A 16,065-nucleotide genomic window follows, 5' to 3' on the forward strand; every position below is an offset into this window, starting at 1 on the left:
ACAAAAGTGAATTTTTGACTGAAAATAAATTGTTTGAGAATGCTTCTGCGTTTCAAACGAAATTTTAAGACAAAGACACCTCCATAAGTATTCCCAAACGGCTCCTACCACAACTTGCCACATAACAGCGTAGTATGGACCAACCACATTGCTAATAGATAGAATTTTGTTTCCCTTCTTAGATAACAAACAAATTCAAAGCTTAGGAACGGAATGGAGTGTAATGTACCTGATTGTAAATACTTTCTTCTTTAGCTACAAATTCAGTAATCGATGTAAACTTCGGGTTACAAATTACACATTAACCCATTGTAAAATCGAAGGAAAAGGAGCTCCTAGGGTGAAGAGATAAAAGAAAGACCGAACCAGTGATAGTCTTCAGCGCGCTGCTTGTCACCGCAGCTTATTTGCAACATACAGCAAATGACTGATACTTGTTGGAGGATAGTTTTGGAGTAGCTTAAGATTAGAAGTGAAATCCCCAGCAAGCAAGCGCCGACGAACTAGAATCAGCATCGCACAGCATACCCGAAGCAACGTCTCCTGCAAATAAATGTATGTTTGTCTTAGAAGAAGTTGTAAAAATCTCCTACGCTACCAATTCAATTATGAATGTCGGATATGAGTATGCTCCTGCAAATACATGCATGCTTGTTTTCGAAGAACTTGTAAAAACTCTCCTATGCTGCTCAATTCAATTACGAGTGTCGGATATGAGTATGCGTCCAACACGTGAATATTTAATTTTTCTAAATGTTTAAACATGCTTTTGAGGGGCATTTCCTCGTGCTCATATTCCATAAATGCATCAAAGAGTGTCGGATACGACACACTGAGAAAAATGAGGACTTGAATCATATAGATAATCCCAAGTTTCAGTAATCATTTGTATTTGATTAAATCAATACCAAAAATGAAGAATTCAAAGGTTAAGTAATCCTGTGTATTTGATCAATGGGGCTTTACGTCAACGTCAAATAAACCGATAAAAGACAAATCCAATAACAAAATTATCACCCACATAACATTTGATCAAATTTCAAACACGACTAGAACCATTTATCATGCTAACAAGGTTCGAGTGAAAAACAGGGTGATTAAACTTGCAATCATTCTAGAGGACCTTCCGGATCACTTAAAAGTGCGTCCCAAATATGAAGGCTGTCTGCAAAATTAAATTCTTGCGTCAAGAGCAGAGTAATCCACCTAAATGCATAAAACTGGGGATTGACCTGTGATATTCAGCAGTTAGCATTAGACCGAAATAATTTCCATGGCAAGAAATGACAATGAAGTAAGGGGACTGGAATTGTAGAGGAGCCGGGCCATAGGAGGGTAAATGAGACACTTGCACTTGCAAGGTATTCAGATTTGGCTTCAAAGAAAAAACATAACATGGCTCGGTCATAGTCTAACCGAAAGCTCAAGTTATTGAGCCAGTTGAATTCAAGTATCCTAATGCTTGACTCAAATAGCTAGCACGCCTCATCAAGCTCTTACAATTTAATATATACCATTCTTAATTAATATTGAAAAATATAAATTCTAATTCGAGCTTAAGTATAAATAATGAGTTTGATGTCAAAGCATATAATTAAATTTACTTTTCACTAAATAAACAATATTAATTGAGCAAATTTGAGGAATTCAATTTTTATTTTGAATTAAGCTCAAGCTTTCAAATGTTAAACTTGATAAACTCAAGCCAAACTGAGTCCAGAGTTTCAAGTAGAGCTCTCGAGCTTTTACAGTTCAAATTGACTTAATTGCAACCTAGGTGGGAATGCGATTGGAGTAAAAGGTAAGCATGATCCATATATAGAAGATGACATAAAAGGTATGAAAAGATATGATCTAAATAATACAACAAGATGTTTGAATTTTGCAATGATATCTTACTTTAGTTGTGATCTCTAGATGACGCCAAAGCTCTTCATCATGTTCTTTCAAAAATTGTGACAGTCGAGTAATTGTGTTACGAATTCCAACATTGATGTTGTCAAGTTGCTTGTAGAAATGATCACATAATCCACTCAGCAACTCGACGAAACAAAAGAATGAGTCAGCTTCAGCAGCAGCCTGCAAGAGTTCAACATTGAAAATGATGAAGAAAAGAATAAAGCATAACATGATATTAATCTCAGCCTTACTGATCATAATGATAAAGGAGTTACTTTTATCGTAGTTCTTATAACTAGGAGGAGTGAGTTTATTATTATTGGGAGATTTTATCTATTAGTATTTTATATTCTTAGAAGTCTTTCTTTAGTAGGGATTGCTTGCCTAGTAAGTCTTTTATTCAAATAAGAGATGCAACCCCTATTTAAAAAGGCTGATTTGCATCAAGAAAGTCAAAATCTTAAAAAAAAAAAAAAAAACTACAAGATTGAATATTCTTTAACAAGTCTAAGGTGTGTAATTCCCTTCAACGAGTTCCATTTCATAACAATAAGTCATAATCGTAGAAGAAACAAAAATAAATGATTATGCATTGTGAAACATCGACCGGTGACTCAACAATAATCAGAACCATAACATAATTGGTTTGTTTTTATTTTTGACATATATATTCAACAATTTTGGAGTATATAAAAATTTCTGGCTTATATGCATCCGGTTTGTTACTTAGACTCAAATATGAGGGCCACATAAGAATATGTATATGAAATGAGTATGTTCAATTTTTTTAAAAAAATAGATCATGTAGTATTTGGATACTCCTTTGTTGAAAACATTTTGATGTTTCGATATAACAAATTAAGTTAAATGAATTTTAAGATTTTACAAAAGATTTTCTAAGTATATTCGATATAATTATTCGAATATCAAAAATTACTCCAAGTATTTCAAAGTTCTTTTTAATCCTTACTAAAGTGTAAAAATATGTTAAAAACAAATTTACAAAGTCTTAATCGAGTCAAAAATCATTTCTTAATTAAAATAAAACCAAAATGGGCAGATTGCCATAGGGAACCGATTCCCCCCTGAATGGTTTGGCTCTGAGAAATAACATAATGCTGGGAGGGAACCGATTCCCCCCAAGGAGGTACCGATTCCCCCTGCTCAACGGTCAAAATATTTGAATTTTACACTATGGGAATCGATTCCTTATGAGGGGGTACCAATTCCCCCCACACTCCAAGCAGTTTTATTAATTGTTTTTACACTTAAACGACTCCATCGACTCAACTAATCATCCACAACATTTAGAATCAATTGAAGGAGTATTTAAACAAGCTTAGAAGCCATTGATCAACAACAAGAAACAATAATCAACAAGAATCAAGAGAGAATCAAAGAGAAAGCATCAAACCTCAAGTTTGAGCATTTTCAAGCCTATTTCATTCAATATTCATTTTTGCTTTCAAGAACACTTATTGTGCTCAATTGTATTATTCTTGAGTGTTCTTTCTTTGTTCTAGAACTGTGCAAACATCTTGCCTTGTGAAGATTTTCTTGTAAGTTTGCAAAATTTGTATTGTTCTCAAGAATTTGGGGTATAATTATTGAGGGATTTATAAGGTTACTCTTTGTCCTCAAAAGAAAGGCAAATTAGTGAATTTGTGGAAAATCCTTAGTGTGGATAGCTAAGGTAGTGGACGTAGACTTTGGTTGAGAAAGTCGAACCACTTTAAATCGTTGTGCAATTACTTTCAATTTTCTGCAAAAGCTTCCACCAATTTTTTAATTGCCAATTCACCCCCTCTTGGTCGATTCCATCGATCGATTAACTCAACAATTGGTATTAGAGCCTCACTATTTGAAGGTTTAATAGCCTCTTAAGTTGATTCGGGAAAAGTTACATCGATATTCAAGTCATCAATGGCCGACGCTTCAAACTCCGACTTCGATTTTGATTCATTGCTCGTCAACAAGCCTCCTTTCTTCAATGGAGCTAATTATGCTTATTGGAAGAATAGGATGAAGTATTTAATTCAAGCAAGTGACATGAGAGCATGGAATATTATAGAAGACAGATACATCAAACCTTCCACTCATCCAAGATTGTGGAGTGAAGGAGATACAAGAATGTTTCAGCTCAACTCCAAAGCCATCCATATTATCTTTTGTGCTCTTGGACAAGATGAATATGGGAGAGTTTCATCTTGTACAACCGCCAAGAAGATATGGGACAAACTACAAGTCACTCATGAAGGCACCGACGAGGTAAAAGAATCTAAAATTAGTTTTCTAACTCATAGCTATGAAAATTTCAGGATGAAACCGGATGAAGATATCAAATCTATGACGGATAGATTTTCCACGATTTTCAATGGTCTCAAATCATATTGAGAGATCATTCCAAATGAAAAGCTTATGAGGAAGTTGGTTTACTCACTTCTAAAATCATGGCAATCAAATAAGACGGTAATTATTGAGGTTAAGAACCTAAAGTCCTTAACCCTTGAAGAACTAATCGGCTCACTCATCACTCGTGAAATGATGCTTCAAGATGAGGTAGACCTCGATAAGATTGATGAGACACCAAAGGAGAAGGAGAAGAACGTTGGAGTTGCTCTCAAATCCATAAAAGATGAGAGTGATTCGGATGAAGATGACGATGACGAGAAAATGGAATTATTTGCTAAACGGTTAAAAAAATTGATGAGGCCAAACCGAGAAAGAAAATTTAAATGAAATGAAGGCTTCAAAATTGAACCAGGGAGAAGGACTCGATCATTTGCTACGAGTGCAAAAATTCGGGGCATGTCAAATATGATTGCCCTCAATTGAAGAAAAAAGGTCAATCAAAAAAGAAGAACAAGGCTCATGTAGCTAAATGGAGCGATGAAGAAGGTTTCGATAAAGAGGAACAAAAAGTAGCAAACTTGTGCTTGATGACATTCGGGGAAGATTCTAAGGTAACTTCTAACTCATTAGATTTGGATGAATTATCTTATGATGAGTTATTAGAGGATTATAATGGGTTGGCTTCGGATTATAAGACTTTATTTTCAAAATACAAAAATGATATTTCAAAATTAAAAAGTGAAAATAGTCTTATGTCCAAAACCAACAATGATCTTGAAAGTAAAATAAAAAAATTTCAAATCAAACTAGAAGAGTTTGAAAAGAAAAATCTTGATTTGCAAAATTTACTTTCAAAGGTCAATGATGATCATCAAAAGAAAATTGATGATCTTAAAGCTTCTTTTGATAAAGTTGGAACAAAACGTTTTGAAAATGGAGAAAATTCAAAATCCAACTTTGTTAGAAAAAGTTTTAAAAACTACAATCATAGAGGTCCCCGAAGAACCTCTAATGAAAAAATCGTTAGAAGTATATAGGTTCCTAAAGAACTCATTACTACTAAAAATAAGGATATCCTACACAAATGGATAACTAAGGGGACTAGGATTTTGGAAACTAATGAATATGGACCCAAAAGAATTTGGGTACCAAAAATAAAAAATTAATCTATGTTTGTAGGAAAAGGAGCATTGCTACAAGGCACGAGAAACAAATTCAAACTCATGGTACCTTGATAGTGGATGCTCAAGACACATGACCGGAGACAAAAGTCGGTTCATAAAGCTCAACGCCAAAAATAGAGGAGAGGTGACTTTTGGTGATAACTCAAAAGGTCACATTGAAGATATAGGCATTATAGATAATACCTCTTCCATACAAATTAGGAATGTTTTATATGTGAATGGATTAAAGCATAATCTATTGAGTATTAGTCAATTGTGTGATAAGGGATTCAATGTCATGTTTGATATTAATGGTTGTAAAGTCATTGACATTGAATCTAATCGAATTATGCTTGTTGGTCATAGAATAGGAAATATTTACATGGTGCATTTAGATTATATAGATATGACTAATTTATGCTTAGTTGCTAAAGATGAGCATGATAGTTGGTTATGGTATAGAAGACTAGGACATGCTAGTATGAGTGTTTTGCAATGACTAATTCAAGGAGACTAGTTAGAGGGTTGCCAAAGCTAAAATTTGATAACGATAAAATATGTGATGCTTGTGCTAAAGGAAAACAAAACGAGTTTCTTTAAAATCCATTAATGACGTATCCACTAGTAAAGTATTACAATTGATTCATTTAGATCTCTTTGGGCCATCTAGAACTACTAGCTTTGATTGAAAACAATATGCATTTGTATTGGTAGATGACTATTCTAGATATACTAGGGTTCTATTCTTAAATACTAAAGATGAAGCATTAGAAAAATTCATCACGTTTTCAAAAGTAATACAAAATAAAAAAGGTTACTCTATAACTAGTGTTAGGAGTGATCATGGAATTGAATTTGAAAATCTTGGATTTACTGAATTTTGTAATTCTAATGGTATTAGCCATAATTTTTCAGCACCTAGAACCCCTTAACAAAATGGAGTTGTTGAGAGGAAAAATCAAACTTTAGAAGAAATGGCTAGAACCATGCTTTGTGAAAACAATTTGCCAAAATATTTTTGGGCGGAAGCCACAAATACCGCTTGTTATGTTATTAATTGAGTAATGATTGGGCCTATTTGGAAGAAAACTCCATATGAACTTTTTAAAAATAAAAAGCCTAACATTAGCTATTTTCATCATTTTGGATGAAAATGTTTTGTTTTAAACAACGGTAAAGACAATCTTGGCAAATTTGATGCTAAAAGTGATAAAGGAATTTTTCTGGGTTATTCCTTAAATTCTAAAGCTTATAGAGTATTTAATAAAAGAACATTAGTTGTAGAAGAGTCTATACATGTTGTTTTCGATGATAATCCCCTTCCGAGGAAGGATTCTTGTGTGAATGATGATGTAGGTATTATAAACATAAATGATGTTAGACATGAAATTGGAGAACCATCATCAAAAGAAGAAACGAAAGATGAGGAAACTCAAGATCCTCTCGAGAATCCAACCATTGAAGAAAGGGAAGTCTCTTACCCAAGGGAATACAACTATGTCAAGGATAGTGAAATAATAGGTGATCCATCCAAAGGGGTAACAACTCGATATTCTCTTAGAAATATTTGTAATTATGTGGCATTTATCTCATGCATAGAGCCTAAGAATATTAAAGAAGCATTAAATGATGAACATTGGATTATGGTTATTCAAGAAGAGTTAAATCAATTTGAGAGAAGTAAAGTATGGACATTAGTTGAAAGGCCTAGTAATAAGTCTATTGTAGGTACTAGATGGGTATTTAGGAATAAGCTTGATCAAAATGGTAATATAGTGAGAACAAGGCTAGACTTGTAGCTCAAGGGTATACTCAAGAAGAAGGCATAGACTATGATGAAACATATGCCCCCGTAGTTAGGATGGAAGCAATTAGAATTATTAGCATTTGCATGTTTTCATGAATTTAAATTATATAAAATGGATGTTAAAAGTGCATTTTTAAATGGTTTTACAAAAGAATAAGTGTATGTGGAACAACCTCCTGGTTTTAAAGATTCAAAACAAATCATGTTCTTAAATATACAAAAGCGCTTTATGGTTTAAAACAAGCTCCTATAGCTTGGTATGAAAGATTGTCAATTTTTTTAGTTGAAAAAGGTTTTTCAAAAGGGAATGTTGACACTACATTGTTTTTAAAGCATAAAGGTAAAGATTTATTAGTAGTTCAAATTTATGTTGATGATATAATATTTGGTTCTACTAATGATGTTCTTTGCCAAGAATTTTCTAAGCTAATGCAAAGTGAATTCGAGATGAACATGATGGGGGAGCTTTCATTTTTCTTGGGACTCCAAATCAAGCAAAGAAAAGTTGGCATCTTCATCAATCATGCTAAGTACGTCAAGGATATTCTCAAGAAGTTTGGACTAGAAAATGGGAAACCTCATGACACTCCAATGAGCTCATCTACAAAGCTTGACAAAGATGAATGAGGTAAATATATGGATGTTAAATTATATAGGTCAATGATTGGCTCGTTGACTTATTTAACCGCAAGTAGACCGAACATTATGCTTAGTGTTTGCTTATGTGCAAGATTTCAATCATGTTATAAGGAATCACATTTACTAGCTGTTAAGAGAATCTTTAGTTACCTTAAGGACACTCATAGTTTAGGACTTTGGTATCCTAGAGACTCTAGCTTTAGCTTGCATGCCTTTTCTGATGCGGATTATGGAGGATGCAAATTAGATAGGAAAAGCACATTCGGTGTTTGCCGATTCCTTGGAAATATGCTAATTTCTTGGTTTTCAAAGAAACAAAATTGTGTTGCATTATCTACCACTGAAGCGGAATACATTTTAGCCGGTAGTTGTTGTGCACAAGTTTTATGGATGAAGCAACAACTTTTTGATTATGGAATTGAAGTAGGAACCATTCCTATCAAGTGTGACAATACTAGTTCTATTTGTCTCACTAAAAATCCTATCCAACACTCTAGAACTAAGCATATTGAAATTAGACATCACTTCGTTAGAGACCATGTCGCTAAGGAAGATGTAGTTCTAGAATTTGTTGATACTTTGCACCAATTAGCGGATATCTTTACAAAAGCATTAGACAAAGAAATATTTTGGACACTTACGAGAGAATTAGGTTTAACTGACCAATCTTCACTTAGTGTTTAAATTAATTTTAGCACTTTTAAGAATAAATGAAAAATGCTTATAATAATAATATTGTTTGATTGCATTCTTTGCTATTAGTTAGGGGGAGTTTATGATTCTTAGTGGAAATTAATTTTATGTTCAAATGTAGTTTAAGGATAAAATTGATTGATTAAACATGATTAATTTTTCAATATATGAGTTGCCAATACCACTAGAGCAAATTAATTTAGCATTTTGAGTGTTTAAACTCATATTTTTAGCATTTTGGTGCAGGAGGAATCGATACCCCCTTGAAGGGGAACCGATTCCCCCTTTGAAGGGGAACTGATTCCCCTTTGAAGGGAATCGATACACCCCACAGGGTCTCTTATTTTTAACGCCCAAACAACATATTCTTTCAAACCCTCTCTTCTCTTCTTTGCCGCCTATCACTCTCTCTATCTCTCTAAATCTCTACTTTACTTCAAAACAACATTCTCAAGTCGGAATTTCATCATATTTCATCTCCTAAACCTGCTAGAATCATTAAAATCGTGCAAACTTCATCCAATCTCACTCAAATCCGAAAAACTTCTAGGTATTTTTCTAAAACTTATATTTTATCATTTTATGATTTTAGGACTAGTTTTAATTAGTTCTAGATTGAACTATATATCGGGCATTGATTATTTGATGTTTCTAAACTAAAGTTTACAACTAATTTCATCAAAATCTCGCAATTTTTCAATTGATTTTTGAATTTTTGAAATAAAAAAAAATGAAATCTTTAATTAATTTTAAAATTTGTGTTTTTTATTTAATTATGTTGTTACTATGAAAACTATACGCATATTAATTTTCAAAACTTGTTTTTCAAACATAATTTTTCAAAACTTTTCCCATTAGGATTCGGTTTAGAGAACCTTGAAATATTGTGGACTCAATTGAGTTTTGGGATTGATATTTGTTGCATACATGTGTTTTTAAAATTGCAGGTTACTCTTTCTATTCCGATTATCTTACGTCATGTTCACAAACGTTCTAGGCCTTCCTCTAGTCGATCAAACCAACCACCAAACTCAACTCCAAATCCTCATCCTATCCAACAAATTCCTAATCCTAATCCCGATGATCCAAATATGACCATTCGTAACTCGTGTTTCAATGAACCCGGTCGTCGACAAAATCTTTTCTTTAGGTATTCTCAATACTTTGAGTCTTACAAAATCCGGGAAGAACGAATCCCATCTCTTCAAGCCATGTTAAACATCAATTTTTGACATCTTCCTACCCTACAAGAGTGTAAATTTGATAAACTCTTCAAACTTGAACCAATAGTTTATCATCAACTAGTTCGTATATTCTACTCTAATGCCGTTTGTGTTCAAAACCGGGCTAAAACCACAACCATAGGAATACAATCCTATCTTCTAGGAAAATTCTTTTACATTGACTCGGAATACATAGCCAGAGAATTTGGATTAGATAATGAAGGCTTAGAAAATGAAAAACAAATGGCAGGTTCTTAGTATAAACGAAGGGATAGTGCGAGTGTTTTAGATCTTCATAACCGTTTTCTTCATCTTATGATCTCTTAGTGGTTTCGACCATACGGAGGCTGATACTTCACTCTTCAAGCCTTGGATCTCTTTTGGCTACATTACGTCCTAAATAATCTTGAAATAAACCTACCTCAGATTATCTTTACCGAAATTATCGAAACCGTAAACCTTGTTCCTAACAAGAAACTCTGTTCATCTCTAGTTTACAGTTTTATTCTGAGTAATCTGTTTTCTAAAGCCGAGCTTAGGGTTGGCCTTGATACCGTTTTTCCACTCAAAAACCAAATCAATCTCTTTTCTTTAACTAAATCGGGATGGAAGATCAATGAAGAGACTAGTATATGGATTCGTACTAGTGAGTAATCTCTGGAAGCAGACAACATCGATGATGAGGTGGAGCAGCATGAGGATCAAGAACAAAAAGAAGATCAAATGCCTCTATATTTTCAATCTTTTATGGAGACATTCGATTTTCGATATGCATCCATGGACTCACGACTAACTTCCATAGAATCCAATTTATCATCTATGGGAGCTCAACAATTGGAGATTCTCTGGGAGATGCACGCGAACAACGCAACAATGAATGAACGTATTAATTCGCTCGCACATGATATGGCCACAATGGAAGCTCATTTTCCTCCTCCCGATCCTCCAACGGATGCTTGATTCTTGCCGCGCTTTAGATGAGACTTAGAACTTATTGTTTTAACATTTTGAATGTTTTGGATGTTTGAATTTGTTATGAATGTTGGATTTTTCTGTTTTGGATGATTGGATATTTGAACTTACATGCTTATATATTTGGTTCGGTTTTTCTGAGCTTAATGTTTATTTTTGCATCATTTACATATTAGTTGCATTATGACCAATTTTTGCCGTGCACATTGATTATGAATATTGATTATGAAACTAATGGCTGATATCTCTTTTGATTGTGTTCTTAGCAGCTTAGAACTTTAATTTTTCTAATTCAATTGTCTAAAGTTTTCAAAACCTTGTTTAAAAATGTTTTAAACTCTTTTTGATTTAACAAAAAAAGGGAGAAGTGTTAAAGTAAGGGGGAGTAATTTCAAAACTTGATTTCAAAATTTTTAGAAAATCTTAAAATTACTAAAATGTTTTGTTATATAAAAAAGGGGGAGATTGTTGAAAACATTTTGATGTTTCGATATAACAAATTAAGTTAAATGAATTTTAAGATTTTACAAAAGATTTTCTAAGTAGATTCGATATAATTATTCGAATATCAAAAATTACTCCAAGTCTTTCAAAGTTCTTTTTAATCCTTACTAAAGTGAAAAATATGTTAAAAATAAATTTACAAAGTATTTCGAGCCTTAATCGAGTCAAAAATCATTTCTTAATTAAAATAAAACCAAAATGGGCAGATTGCCCAGAGGGAACTGATTCCCCCCAAGGGGGTACTGATTCCCCCTTGAATGGTTTGGATCCGAGAAATAACAGAATACTCGAGGGAATTGATTCCCCCCCAAGGAGGTACCGATTCCCCCTGTTTAACGGTCGAAATATTTGAATTTTACACTAAGGGAATCGATTCCCTATGAGGGGGTACCGATTCCCCCCATGCTCCAAGCAGTTTTATTAATTGTTTTCACACTTAAACGGATCCATTGACTCCACTAATCATCCCCAATGTTCAGAATCAATTGAAGGTGTATTTAAACAAGTTTAGAAGCCATTGATCAACAACAAGAAACAACAATCACAAGAATCAACAAGAATCAAGAGAGAATCAAAGAGAAAGCATCAAACCTCAAGTTTGAGCATTTTCAAGCCTATTTCATTAATATTCATTTTTGCTTTCAAGAACACTTATTGTGCTCAATTTTATTATTCTTGAGTGTTCTTTCTTTGTTCTAGAATTGTGCAAACATCTTGCCTTGTGAGGATTTTCTTATAAGTTTGCAAAATTTGTATTTTCTCTTTGGGAGAGAGTGTTCTCAAGAATTTGGGGTATAATTCTTGAGGGATTTGTAAGATTACTCTTTGTCCTAAAAAGAAAGAAAAATTAGTGAAAAATCCTTAGTGTGGATAGCTAAGGTAGTGGACGTAGACTTTGATTGAGAAAGTTGAACCACTTTAAATTGCTGTGCAATTACTTTCAATTTTCTGCAAAAGCTTCCACCAAATTTTTAATTGCCAATTCAACCCCTCTTGGTCGATTCCATCGATCGATTAACTCAACGTCCTTGTTGGGTGACGTCTCCTAAGTCCAAATTCATGTCTCTATAAGCAAGTTTCAACTAAGTAAATGAAAAAAAGACAAAGAACTTAAGAACATCATGTTTTGTTTTTCACAACTCCGTATCCATTTGAAAATTTTCTTCACACAACATTTTAGGTTGCTTGAGACAAAAAGAAAAAGTGGAAGTTGGTGGCAATAGTGTTGTAGATAGAAATGGGCAAGCCAGGTTTGACAAGAACACGAAAATTGCACCAACAAGTTTTGCATGAAGAAAAACATTAAAACAAATAATACAGACTAGATAGGAAAAATAATGAGATCTTTACCGCCATTTCTTCTTTGGGATCATTTCTGAATACATAAAATAGAGGTGCCAAGATTTCATTCATCCCTTGAACATATCTTATACCTGGATTTAACTTGGTAAATACAATTAATATGTCTTTCAATGTATCCTGAATTAGCAATGTATCAGTCAGAAATGGCTTTGTTTCTCAATCAAAACTTGAGTCCAAAGGGTTAAACAACAAAATCACAAGAAAGAAAATGCATACCCGATTTGAGTTTGCAAGCTGCGAGTCTCCAGAAAAGAAGTTCATATCTGGATGAGTGCGTTTCATATCTCGGTCAATCTATTCTATAATTTTTGAGTCCTAGAAATACCATCAGCCCAAAAAAAAAAAGAGTCACTTAGATCTAGAACTTAAAAAGAAGACATTAAAAAACAATTGGGCTCATCAACAACATGACTAACATCGCAAGAAAACCAAGCAAATGGGAGGAAAAGCCTCTTCGTAAAAGCTTGGTAAATCAGGAAAAATTTAAGTACTTGAGAATAAAAAAACATGACATGTTCAATTAATAATTGAAAAATCAGAACTCTCTGCCACTACTTTCATGTATACACTGGTATACAAATACAGTTGTAAACTAATAATACTCAGCTCATTTTCTCTCAACTAAGTATTTACCAAAAATTGGTCTGAGTAGCATTAATTGTTTTCCCCTCATCCAGTTTCTTGTCTTTCTTACTACAATGCTATAAAACACTAAAAAATTATAGATGCCAAACATCAGGATCTAATAATAACAGAGATAATCAGATAATCCAATATAAAACATATGAATATTCTTAGTAAATTAAAGGTAAAGATAATCTATGGGATAGATATTGCAATGCTAACTGCAGCGCGATTGTGCAAACTACCTCTGAAATAACTAGTATGAAGAATGCAAGAAACTATTCAATCTTTTAATTATAATTAAGAAGATTTTACATCAAAGTGTAATACCCTTACAATGTTTTTTTACTTCTGTCTATATAATTTTTATCCTCATCTATTTCTTCTATCCTTATTGTCAACTAAGCACCACAAGTCAAACTCCAATAAAAACAAATGAACTAAATTCACTAGTAGAAAAAACCCCCTTTAATGACGCGCATTGTGCGTCATCTATGGGTGCGGATGACACACATTTGCCTGTCGTTGAAGCCACTGACATGAATTTCAGATGACACGTAATTGGGTGTCATAAATATATGACGCGTATTTATGACACACATTTATGACACACATTTATGACGCACATTAATGATGTTCATTGAGTGTCATTGAAGCCCCCGTCATAAATTAAGATGACACACATTTGTGTGTCATAAATTTATGACACGCATGTATGACTTACATTGCACGTCATTGAAGCCCCCGTCATAAATCTGCTTGACATACATTTGGGTGTCATAAATTTATGACACGCATGTATGACTTACATTGTGTGTTATTGAAGCACACGCCATTAAAAAAGACGAAAAACGTCGGTTTGTCGTGATTGTATTTCGTAAATTATATATATATATATATATATATAAATATATATATAAATATATATATATATTGTAGATTGACAAATAATCAAACTAAATCACATTGAATGCCTCATAATACTAAATCTATGTATCATATTATATATAAGAAATCCATTTGCATACAATATATTCACATTAAGTTATCAAAAATATTGTATTAAGCATATGTCGATACAAATTATCAAGGCACAATAAAGTTTGCTACATAAGATACCCATTCTTTGCGAATATAATCAATGTCATCATCCGTGTATTCTTCTTTCCCATTGCCAACCTAAGTAAAAAAATATAAAATAAGTATATAATTTATACTTATTTAAATTGAAGTTTATAATGAACTATTAAAGAATACTAAAATGACCAATTTTACATATGCATTCTTTGAAGCATAATAACATTATGCAAAGTCATCAAATCAATAGCATTATAAAAAGTACCAACTTTGTTCACAACAATATCACCACAAATAATAACATTATGCACTATACGATGCGAAAATCAACGATGTATATGCTTTCAATAAAAAAATATATGGCATGAACAACTGAATCAACCTCATGTTCTTCCACAATAGAGCTCTAATTTTTTAACTTTTGGCACCATGATTCCTCGTGCGAAAATGAATTATCTTTTGCTTCCTAAATTCATCAGACTCACAAAGCTTCAATATGTCTTATTGATCATAAAATCTCATTTTTGTCCATTTCGCATCCAACAAGAAAGTGAAAGTAACAATTGCATCATCTAGAACTACTGAATCTACAGGACATAAAACTCGACAATCATTTGTTGACCTTTTATCACCACAAGAGAGTCCCTATTACATCTAGAGTACTTGACAAAATAAAATTTTGGATTTTAAGTGCTAGTACGTGTCAAATGCTTTCACAACTCCACCGAACATTTCAAATTGTTCCTTTAGACATTGATTCATATATCGAAAAATAGTATCGATTGCCACATACGTAAAACGTGTAATTAGATTCAAGATTTCACTCATTACTTACAACAGAATCTATAAGTAGAAGCAAATAACAAGAAGTTTACCATCAATGTAATCTTTCACTAAGTTAAATTCACAAAATTTTTAAGTTTGTTTCAAATTATAAACAATAACCTCCATTCCATACAAAAATGTGAATCATCAAAATAAAAAAACATTTCAAACTACAAGGTGATAACTAGAATCTAGAATAGCATCTAACTATGAGTTTTCAGTAGAAATAAAAAGAGCATGACAATTCTTATTAATATGAATAGACAAGATGTTATCGTAGATGAATTTCCAATAATATCATACTACTTCAAGTCCATATGATAGTTGTATGACTAATGTGTATGTATGATATGACAGATGTGTATCAGAAAAGTTTGCTACATTCTTATTAACTAGCACTTGAAGTCCGTTCTCGACTATCTCTTTCATGAACTTACAAACATAATATCCACACTCGGTACCTCCCGACTGACGGAGACACTACAAACAGTTTACAATAAATGATTAGTCAGATTGAAAGCTGCAATTTAAACAAGGAATGATCGTTCGAAGTCCTCACCAAAACATTGATCCAATTGAGGCTAACCCTTTTGTTAGATCCACTTTGAGCAGTGTACAATTTCATTACCCTATAAAAATTTATGAAATATATCAAAGAATATACTATAATGTTTTGATAATTTATGTTACTTACGCATCAATAACTTGCTTCAACTGCTGATGGACATTGGTGGGTCCTAAGGAATCAAGATAATAACAACTTTTTGCTTTCATATCTATCACCGCCACACCCAATGTCTTCTATAAAAATGAAAAACCAAATTAAGTTTCTAAAATATATTGATAATCAAATGAAAAATCAAATGAAAAACAAACTCGGGATTATATGGCACTAGGACGATGCCATTGTCCTTTCTTAGATACA

The 16,065-nt window shown here is 32.9% G+C and overlaps 1 pseudogene; it reads right to left on the reverse strand.

Annotated features, from left to right (window-relative positions):
• Positions 1-270: 270 nt before the first annotated feature.
• The window catches only part of LOC120126116, a 38,394-nt pseudogene continuing 22,599 nt past the window's right edge, over positions 271-16,065 (reverse strand).

Source organism: Hibiscus syriacus, unplaced genomic scaffold (genome assembly GCF_006381635.1).
Source record: "Hibiscus syriacus cultivar Baekdansim isolate YM2019G1 unplaced genomic scaffold, ASM638163v2 tig00110450_pilon, whole genome shotgun sequence".
Taxonomy (NCBI): domain Eukaryota; kingdom Viridiplantae; phylum Streptophyta; class Magnoliopsida; order Malvales; family Malvaceae; genus Hibiscus; species Hibiscus syriacus.